Source organism: Gossypium arboreum, chromosome 11, assembly GCF_025698485.1.
Source record: "Gossypium arboreum isolate Shixiya-1 chromosome 11, ASM2569848v2, whole genome shotgun sequence".
NCBI classification, from domain to species: domain Eukaryota; kingdom Viridiplantae; phylum Streptophyta; class Magnoliopsida; order Malvales; family Malvaceae; genus Gossypium; species Gossypium arboreum.
In genome coordinates, this window is record NC_069080.1 from 137,296,312 (window position 1) to 137,306,051 (window position 9,740).

Genomic DNA, 9,740 nt, shown 5'->3' on the forward strand with positions numbered 1-9,740 from the left:
GTGACTAATTTTTAATAGTAAAAATGAATGAATTTTTTAACAGAATGGCTAATTAATTTTTAATTTAACGTATATAGATTAATTTACTTATTTTTTAAGTAAATAAGACAAAATGTAATCTACCTCGTGTACAAAGACCTCAAATCACGGGCATAGCTAGGGGGCTGGCAGGGCCTAGCTTCCTTAAAATAGAAAAATTTTCATTTATGTTCTTTAAATTTTTAAAGTTTTAAACTAGTAAAGGTAAAATTACACTTTGATCCTCCTAAAATGATAAAAATTTGATAGGCTACTCAAATTAGTACAAGTAAAATTATACTATGATCTCCCTAAAAGTAAAATTATACTAAAAAGTAAAATTATACTATGGTCTCCCTAAAAACAATAAAATTTTTATTTAATCTTTTAAAAATTATAAAAATAAAAATTATTTAAATAATAAAATTACATTTTACTATCGTAAAAATTATAATATAATTTTTACCTTTAAAAGATTTTTCGACTTCGTCCCTGTTTTCAAGTACAAGATTCGACCTGAGTTTACTGCCTGATTGTTGTTCTTCAATATTCGTTTGTCTTGCACGTAAGAATTATAAACAAATGGTTGCCAATCATTTCTCAACCCTGTGACCATTCTTATTCCTTCGAAAGACTAACATGAAACAATGGATGAAAGCTGGAAGTTGGAAAGAGCAATTAGTTTAATGGGTTATTTTTTTCTTGAACCGATTTAATTAACTTTAAAATAAAAAAAAAGCAATTCCTCGTTTTTAATTAAAAAAATAGACCAAACTGAACCGATATTGATTTGGTCGGTTTTTTGAGTTAATCAATTCAAATTTTTTGAGTTGAGTTTAGTGTTTATACAGTAATATATTTAAAAACTAAATATATTTTAAATAATTGAAAATTGATATAAAATAATTGAGTTTTTTATTGGTTTGGTTTTAGGATTCAAAAAACGAGAATCGATTGACAAATCAATTAAATCGAGGTCGAAACCAATCAACCTGCTCCACCCCACTAAATCGAAATCAAAATAATCGATTGATTTTTTTTATTAAGCCAACTTAACCCATCATAATATACAAATTTCGACTCAGCTCAATTAGAGTTAAATAATCGATATAACTGAATCAAATTTAATTCGATCAGTTCGATCATTAATCAACTTAACCTATCATAATATAAATATATTAAAATACATCATGAATGTGAAAATTTATTTATTTATTTAGTGTTTAAATAAATTTTTAAAATATTTTTTAGATTTTTTCTAACATAAATGTTTTTATCTATTATTTTTAAAAATTGGTTTTAATTTTTAAAATTTGAAAGTTTAATCGATTTTTTTAAATGGTTAACATTTTTTAAAATCAAAGCTATGTTAGATTTGAACTAAACATTATTTTTATCTATATGAATTCTCCAAAACTTAAAAATAAATTAAGAGTCTTTTCTTTGAGAAATTATTTTATGATCTTTTTCATCATATCATTCATGGTCCAATCCAATTAAAAGAGGACACATAATTCTTTTTCCATATCATATGTACATTTGGACTAAATTAATAGTTATCCAACTATGACTTTGTAAAAGTTCTGTTATTTGACTTTTCAAATTATGACTTTAGTCTCTATACTTTAATTTCATCAATTTTAATTCTCGACATTTCAAATGGGTTAGCCTTATGCTTTTTGAATTTTGAAATTAGGTAAACTACACTAATAGTTATCCAACTATTAATAGTTTTTTTTTTTGCGGACAACTATAAAAAGTTACAATATTGTTATTTGACAATTAGTAAATTTCTTTTTTTATCACCTAATTATGAAAATTTACAAAATGGTCATTCACTTATTCAATTTTATATTTTTGGTGACAACGTTTAAAATTGACATAATAGCAATTTTAACTCTCAATATTTATACATTGTGTCAATTTAGTATTGATTTTGAAAAATCTCACATTCAACATTTACTCATTGTGTAATTTAGTTTTTTTTTATGTAGTTTTGTGATTCTTTATAACTCTTTCACTTAAAAGTTAAAAAACAAATTTATCAACTAAATATGTTTGAAAATATACAAAAAGAAACACCCAAAAGTCTAAGATAATAATTTTCATCTTTTCTTGTACTTTTAAAATTAACCTTCAATATCACAAAGAAAAATAACTATTATAAAAGGATAAAATTGCACAATGAGTAAATGTTGAGCGTTAAATTTTTTAAAAGCAAGACTAAATTGACTTAATTTAGAAATATTGAGAGCTAAAATTGTCATGTTAATTTTAAAAGATGTCACTATTAGCTCGCTAGTGATCAGAAAAGAAATTTACTAATAGTTGGGTAATCATTGTGCAACTTCTCATAATTGGGTGACTAAAAATGAAATTTACTAATAATTGGATAACTATTAGTGTAATTTACTCTACTTTAATTTGATCAGGTTAGTCCCTAAATTTTCCAATTGATAAATTTTAATCTCGATACTTTTTGAATTTTGAAATTTGGGTAAACTACTTTAGTAATCACCCAACTATAGTTTTTCTTCTTCTTTTTTGTCACCCAACTCTGAAAAGTTACAAACTGATTAATCAATTATTAAATTTTATCTTTTTTGTCTCCCAGCCATAATTGTATTTTTGGGTGTTTCCATTTTTACGTTAGCTAACTGGTAACGAAATAATTGAGCTGATTCCAAATACTGTCAAGCTCAAGCTAAACTTGAAATTCAAAGCTCGATACTCGACTCAAGCTTGATCGAACATCTATTTTTAAGCTTAAGCTTTGCTTAAGATATAATCGAGCTTCTCGAGCTCGAGCTCGATTACCAATTTTTGTACTCATGCTTGAACTTGAACTTGAGCTCGGTTCAATAATTAATCTTAATGTTAATAATATATATTAAGGGAAATAATATATACATAATTTAATAATATAAAAAATAAAAAGTTTAATAAGGCTCACTAGTCATTTGAGTGAAGTATTATTAAGTTCAAATTTAGTTTGATCAATATCTTGAGCTGTTCGAAAATTACCAAATCAAGTTTGAATTTTTTTTTAGTCGAACTCAAGTAGCTTGCTAATATCAGTTTTTCGTTTACACCCCTACCAACTGGTGACCAAAAAGATAAAATTGAATTGTTGGATGACTATTTTGTAACTTTTTATAGTTAATTGACAAAAACAAATTACTAATAGTTAGGTGACAATTTTATAATTTTTCATAGTTGAGGTACCTAAAAAAGAAAAAAACCAAAATTGGGTCAACTTTACATAGTTTATCCTTACAATTTTAACACCACCAAAATTGCTTAAATCGTCTGGTTTAATTTAATTCAGTTCTTTAAACTGGTTCAGCCACACTCAATCTCACTCTAGCAAGCTCGAGTATTTGTCGATGAAAACCATCTAGAGATTTTTTTTCTCTTTATAATGAACTCACACCACAAATGATGCCTTCATTTCTTCCGGTTTAACGATCCGATACAGGCGGCGCTTCTCTTCTGTTCTCTACTTGTAAGTTCATGATCATATCTTACTTTGATTTTGCATATATATATATATATATATATATATATATATACAGGTTTCCTTTAATAACGCTGGTTTCTTTTTCTTTAGTTACACGAGGAAATTTTTGTTTTCATATAGTTTTGTAAGTTCTATATACGCGTTGACTTTCTCGGTTTTTTCTATTTTTGTTCTGAGTTCGGAAAACTCCTCAGTGTTTTTTTGATAGGTTTCGGCTCAATAATTTCTTTTGATCTGAGTTTGACATGAGTTCTGTGATAGTGATGATCTGAGTTTGATCTGAGTTCTGTGATAGTGAGTACTACTGTATTACTAATTCATATCTTGTTTTGATTTTGTTTTCTTTTATGTTTGATCTGAGTTTTAAATCTGTTGTTTGAATATTTCAAATATTTTTTAGATTTATTTTCAACATAAATGTTTTTATCTATTATTTTTAAAATTGGTTTTAGTTTTTAAATTTGGAAGTTTAATCGATTTTTTTAAATGGTTAACATTTTTAAAATCAAAGCTATATTAGATTTGAACTAAAATTATTTTTATCTATATTAACTCTCCAAAATTTAAAAATAAATGAGGACTTTTCTTCAAGAAATTATTTTACCAGCTTTTTTCACTATATCATTTATGGTCCTGTCTAATTAAAAGAGGATACATTTTTTTTTTCACATCATATATACATTTGGACTAAACTAGTAGTTATCCGACTATGACTTTGTGAAAGCTTTGTTATTAGTCCTTGTACTTTGTAAAAAATATGCCTTTAGTCTCTATGCTTTAATTTCATCAATTTTAATTCTTGACTTTTCAAATGGTTTAGTCCTGTGCTTTTTGAATTTTGAAATTAGGTAAATTACACTAGTAGTTATATATCCAACTATTAGTAGTTCTTTTTTGCCAGACAACTATAAAAAGTTACAACATTGTCACCAGACTATTAGTAAATTTCTTTTTTTTTATCACTTAATTATGAAAATTTACAAAATGATCATTTACTTATTCAATTTTATCTTTTTGGTGACAATGTTTAAAATTAACATAATAGCAATTTTAACCCCACAATATTTATACATTGTGTCAATTTAATTAATCTTGATTTTGAAAAACCTCACATTCAACATTTATTTATTATGTAATTTAGTTTTTTATTATTATCTAATTTTGTTGTTGTTTATAAACCTTTCACCATAAATTCTGTGACAAAATATTGACCGATTGTGCCGGAAAGCAAATGTTACAATCCAAGATCAAACATGCTATCAATGCTTACAGATCCAATGGAAATGATAAATTTTATAATCAACCATTCAAATTTTCTAACCTAAACCAGATAAAGGAAATAACACAAACATAAAACATACCAATTCATTAAAATTCATATAAAAGATAACATTCCTGGCTCAATACAAACTCACTGAATTCGAATACCAAAACCATTCACTGAGTTCTTATAATAAAACCAATTATAGAAATATAACCATAAAAACCCCGAGTTCTTTAACTAAATTCAAATACCAAATATCAAAACATACAAGTTCAAACACCAAATACTAAAACATATGAGTTCAAAGACAAACCAAATATAGAAAAATAACCATACAAATTCACCGAGTTGAAATACCCAAACCATTCACTGAGTTTAAATACCAAATACCATATGAGCATCGCACCCTTCCACTCGCAACCTTATGAACTGAACCATCCTCTCCATAAATCATTGAGTAAGCAAAACAGACAAGACAAATATTGTTCAACATGTCATCAGCAAATTTCACTTCAAAATCTTGTTCCTTACCCATATTGAGTGTCGCGGCCCACTTTTTCATCGGGTTATAGCCAGTATCCTTAGGTGTACACCAGTCTTCCATCTCTTTGATTGTCGCACAAACCAGAACTTCAATATTTTTATGGCCAAACTTAGTAGCTTTTCCACGACACACTTCGATTTGGGTCGCGATACGTTTGAGGTAGTCTGGTGTTTCCCCACAGCGAGTTTTGTCCAATGCTTCTTGTAAGCCATGGAAGTGTGCAACTTCCACACTGTTGTTGTCTTTGTTAAAAAGTCCGGATAGCCAGGAACTATAATTACACTTCAAAATCTCCCTAGCCAGTAAACTTCCGTGGTCTTGATCAACAGGAATAGTAACATCATTCGTTTCAATACATTGTCCTCCATAAATCATTGAGTAAGCATAACAGGCAAGACAAATATTCTTCAACATGTTATCAGCACATTTCACTTCAAAATCTTGTTCCTTTCCCATATTGAGTGTCGCGGCCCACTTTTTCAACTGGTTATAGCCGGAATCCTTAGGTGTACGCCAGTCTTCCATCTCTTTGATTGCCGCACAAACCAGAACTTCAATATTTTTATGGCCAAACTTAGTAGCTTTTCCACGATACACTTTGATTTGGGTCGCGATACGTTTGAGGTAGTCTGGTGTTTCCCCACAGCGAGTTTTGTCCAATGCTTCTTGTAAGCCATGGAAGTGTGCAACTTCCACACTGTTGTTGTCTTTGTTAAAAAGTCCGAATTGCCAGGAACTATAATTATACTTCAAGATCTCCCTAGCCAGTAAACTTCCGTGGTCTTGATCAACAGGAATAGTAACATTATTCATTTCAGTACATTGTCCTCCGACTTCTGAAAAGTTACCCAAAACCAATTCTCCCATCTGATTATCATTGAGCAAAAATGGTAGTCCCTCCGCTCTATATTGTGTTTCAAACATCTCACTCTCACACTGTTGAAGGTTTTCGAAGGTAATAGTGTTCTCCAATGGTAAGCCATGGAAACCGTTATCATTGTCCTGATTTTCCAAACTTTCATTATTTGGAGTAATTTCTTTCATACATGGCACCGCAGAATAAAGCTAAAACAACAAACATGAAAAACAAATCAAAAAGATATGATAATATTAGTGTTATCTTTTAAAAACATGAATTTTGAAATTTTGGATTTCATTTATTATATAAATTGTCATAATGTTGTTACTTATGTAAAATTAACTAAGATTTAATATGAGATTTTGTATTTGAAAAATATACATGAAATTTTATATTCATTTTTAAACAACCATTTAATAAAATCATATTTTAAAATAAAAATAATTACATTTATATATTATACTATTTTTGAAATTCAAGTTTTCAAACGCTATTTGGAGGAATTGTTACTGTTCACCCTTATCATATATACACATATACCAAGTGTATAGCTTCAACCATATATAGTATCTTCAAAGCTTAGAAAATAACACTGTATATATCGATTTTAATGCAAATGACCATGGGAGAGAATACCAAACATTAGATTTTCTGGTCTGATCACATTGAAATATATGTTATTCAAACTCTTCATTTTGTTTGAAACATTAGTGTTTGATACATGTTTGAAAATTGGTTTGGAATAAGACATTTGAGATTTCTTGAAATATATGAAAAATTTTGAAAAATAATTAAACATAATAAAGTCAGAGGTGTTCCCAAATGCGACACTCGAACAATGACTTTTTACTAAATCTACAAAAAAAAATGTAATGTATGAGTAAAGACATTATACTGTGATGAGATTTAAAAATGAGTAATGTATCGACACAATTTTAAATATAATTACATGAGAAAAATTTTAAAAAAATTTAACATACTTATATTGGATATCAATCCATATCTAACGCTTAAATCCAAACCCAAATAAAATAGTTTATGGCTTTTTTATGTCTAAAAACATGTCTGGTGCACGAGGACGGACATATATGTGATTTGTAAATGGTAAATGTTCCAAGAAATAATGATGCTGTTACTGTGCATACTATATTATTAACGAACATCCAATCAAGGTTGTTTGGTCTGTTCAACTCAAGAAAAACCAAGTTAAATTGGACATTTACTCAGTAATTAGATTTGTAAACATTAGCACACCTGTAGTTGTTGATCTACATGATTCAGCTCCTTTTGTACTTCGAGCAATTTCTGCTTTGCGTCAACTTCCATTAAACCGCCTGCCTTGAACTCGGCTAGGATTTCCTTCATATTCTCCTTTATTTTTCGGAGAGTAGATAGCAGTGGCCATTTCTCTTCGATTTACCTGACGGTTGCTGAAACTTCGGGATAATTACGTAGCTGATCCCAATGTTTTTCCTTCACCTTCATGTCACCAAATACACACAAAACAAGTGTGAAAAGGAACAGATAGAGAATCTTTCTCATGGTTTTTTGCTCCAGTGAGATTTATTATCTATATATAATAAATAACAAAAATGTAAATTGAATATGAATGACTAGGTTGAATTAAGAGAATTTACTCTAGTCATCCTTCTGTTGATTTGGTCGGTTAAGTTTTTCCCACTTTGCTCTACACGTTTCACCATAATAAGCACTTCCAAACTCTCTTCCCGTACATTTGGTGATTTACGGCTTAGCTGCAACTGACTCGGTTTCTTGATGCCTTCTCCTATAGCTTCCCGATTTCTTTTCTTTCGTCCAGTCAACACTGACCTTGACGGATTCACCTGATTATTATCTGGTGATGATTGTCCGTTAGCATTATTTGATGCTGCAGGTGTAGGTAACATAACGATATTCAGAAGCCTGCTGATCACAATATTTCAACTCATATCAAATTTCTGAATCTAAAACAATCAAAGTTTTTGCTAATTCAGGACAAAAATAGAAACAAGTAAGCAAGTGAACGGCAACAGAAATGTTCTTTCAAAGAAAGGAAATGAAAATCATAAATTAACAAAACTTACAATAATAAATATGAAATTATAAATTCAGCAAAAACCAAATCAATAAATGTACAGAAACTGAGGGAAAATGAATGAAGTAAATTGAGATAGCAACTTACTGCTTTGCTGCTGCTGTGTTCATTTTAAAGCTGTTGTTTTGTTCTAACCAGTTTGCAGAGTCACTTTGCATCGTCTAAGGCTTCCTTTGGTTCACCGTTTAAAGCCAGTGAGGTGCAGTTAGACTCCCAACCTCACTGGGAAGCTGTTTGGTTGAGTGTTTCAGTGCAACCAAAATCAATTCTCACCACACTGCTATCCCAAAAATCAACTGAAGCTTTCAGCAGCAGTAAGCTCACTGGTTGAACTTTCATTATTATTTTACCATTTTATCCTTAAAGTTTTTTTATCAATCTGTTATTTTTTTCAGATTTGGCGGCCAAATTCTGCTATCTATGTTGGAGTTTCAACACACTTTAACCAGGTAAAGTAAGAATTTCAAACAGAGCACCAAAGAAGAACGTATTATACCGGGTAAAATATGAAGGAAAAATGCTTGAAGTTCAAGCTTTTAGCTCTGTCAAGAATGGAGAATGAACTTAGAATTTTTAGAAGGCAAAGGAAGAATGGAGCATATGGAAGAAAATCGATGATTTTATTCGTTTTAAACATTGGTTATATAATAAAAATTAAAATTAAAATTATTATCATTTTATCTAATAAATAATTTAAATTGATTATATAATTCATTAAAATATTTATAATAAAATATTAAAAGATACATTTTAATATTTTATTAAATAAATTTATAAATTCACATATTTTAATAATTTTATATAAGTAAAATAATTTAAAACTTCTATTATATATCAATTCTAATATGATGTCCTTAATAGTCATTTTCATTTTCACCTCACCGCTACAATTGCGTTTGAATCCAAACACACACTCCATCATTGTTTCTAATCTCACCGCCACAAGATCCAATCTCACCGCCACAAGAATTAATCTCACCGCCACCATTGTTTTTAACCTCACCGGAGGTAAACACACCGCCCATCCAAACTAAGCCTAAGTCATATACTGTGTGATACTTAATAAAATTACATTTTTACCCTTGAATATAAAGAAGTTTCAGTATACATAAGGGTAAAAATGTAAGTTTATACCTTCACCAAACCGGGAGGAGGGGGGCCCTCAAAACCTTTAAAATTTGTAAATTATATTTTGATACCGGGAGGAGGGGGGCCCTCAAAACCTTTAAAAAAAATTTAAAAATTTTAAATTAATACAGGTAAATTATATTTTGATACCTTAAAATTATAAAAATTTGATTTAATCCTTTAAAAATTATAAATATATAGATTATAAAAATTAAATTTTATTCGACCCTCCCTAAAAGATTGTTCTGGCTTTACCCTGGTAAAATTACACTTTAATCCCTTTAAAAATATAGAATTTTAATTTAATTTTTT

At 28.9% G+C, this 9,740-nt stretch overlaps 1 long non-coding RNA gene across 1 annotated transcript; it reads left to right on the plus strand.

The window, feature by feature from the left end:
- The first annotated feature begins 3,310 nt into the window (after positions 1–3,310).
- Positions 3,311–8,787, plus strand: LOC108473296 (uncharacterized). Its single transcript, XR_001869725.2, has 3 exons — positions 3,311–3,523; positions 8,439–8,614; positions 8,696–8,787. It is a non-coding gene; the product is annotated as an uncharacterized LOC108473296 (long non-coding RNA).
- Positions 8,788–9,740: the final 953 nt, after the last annotated feature.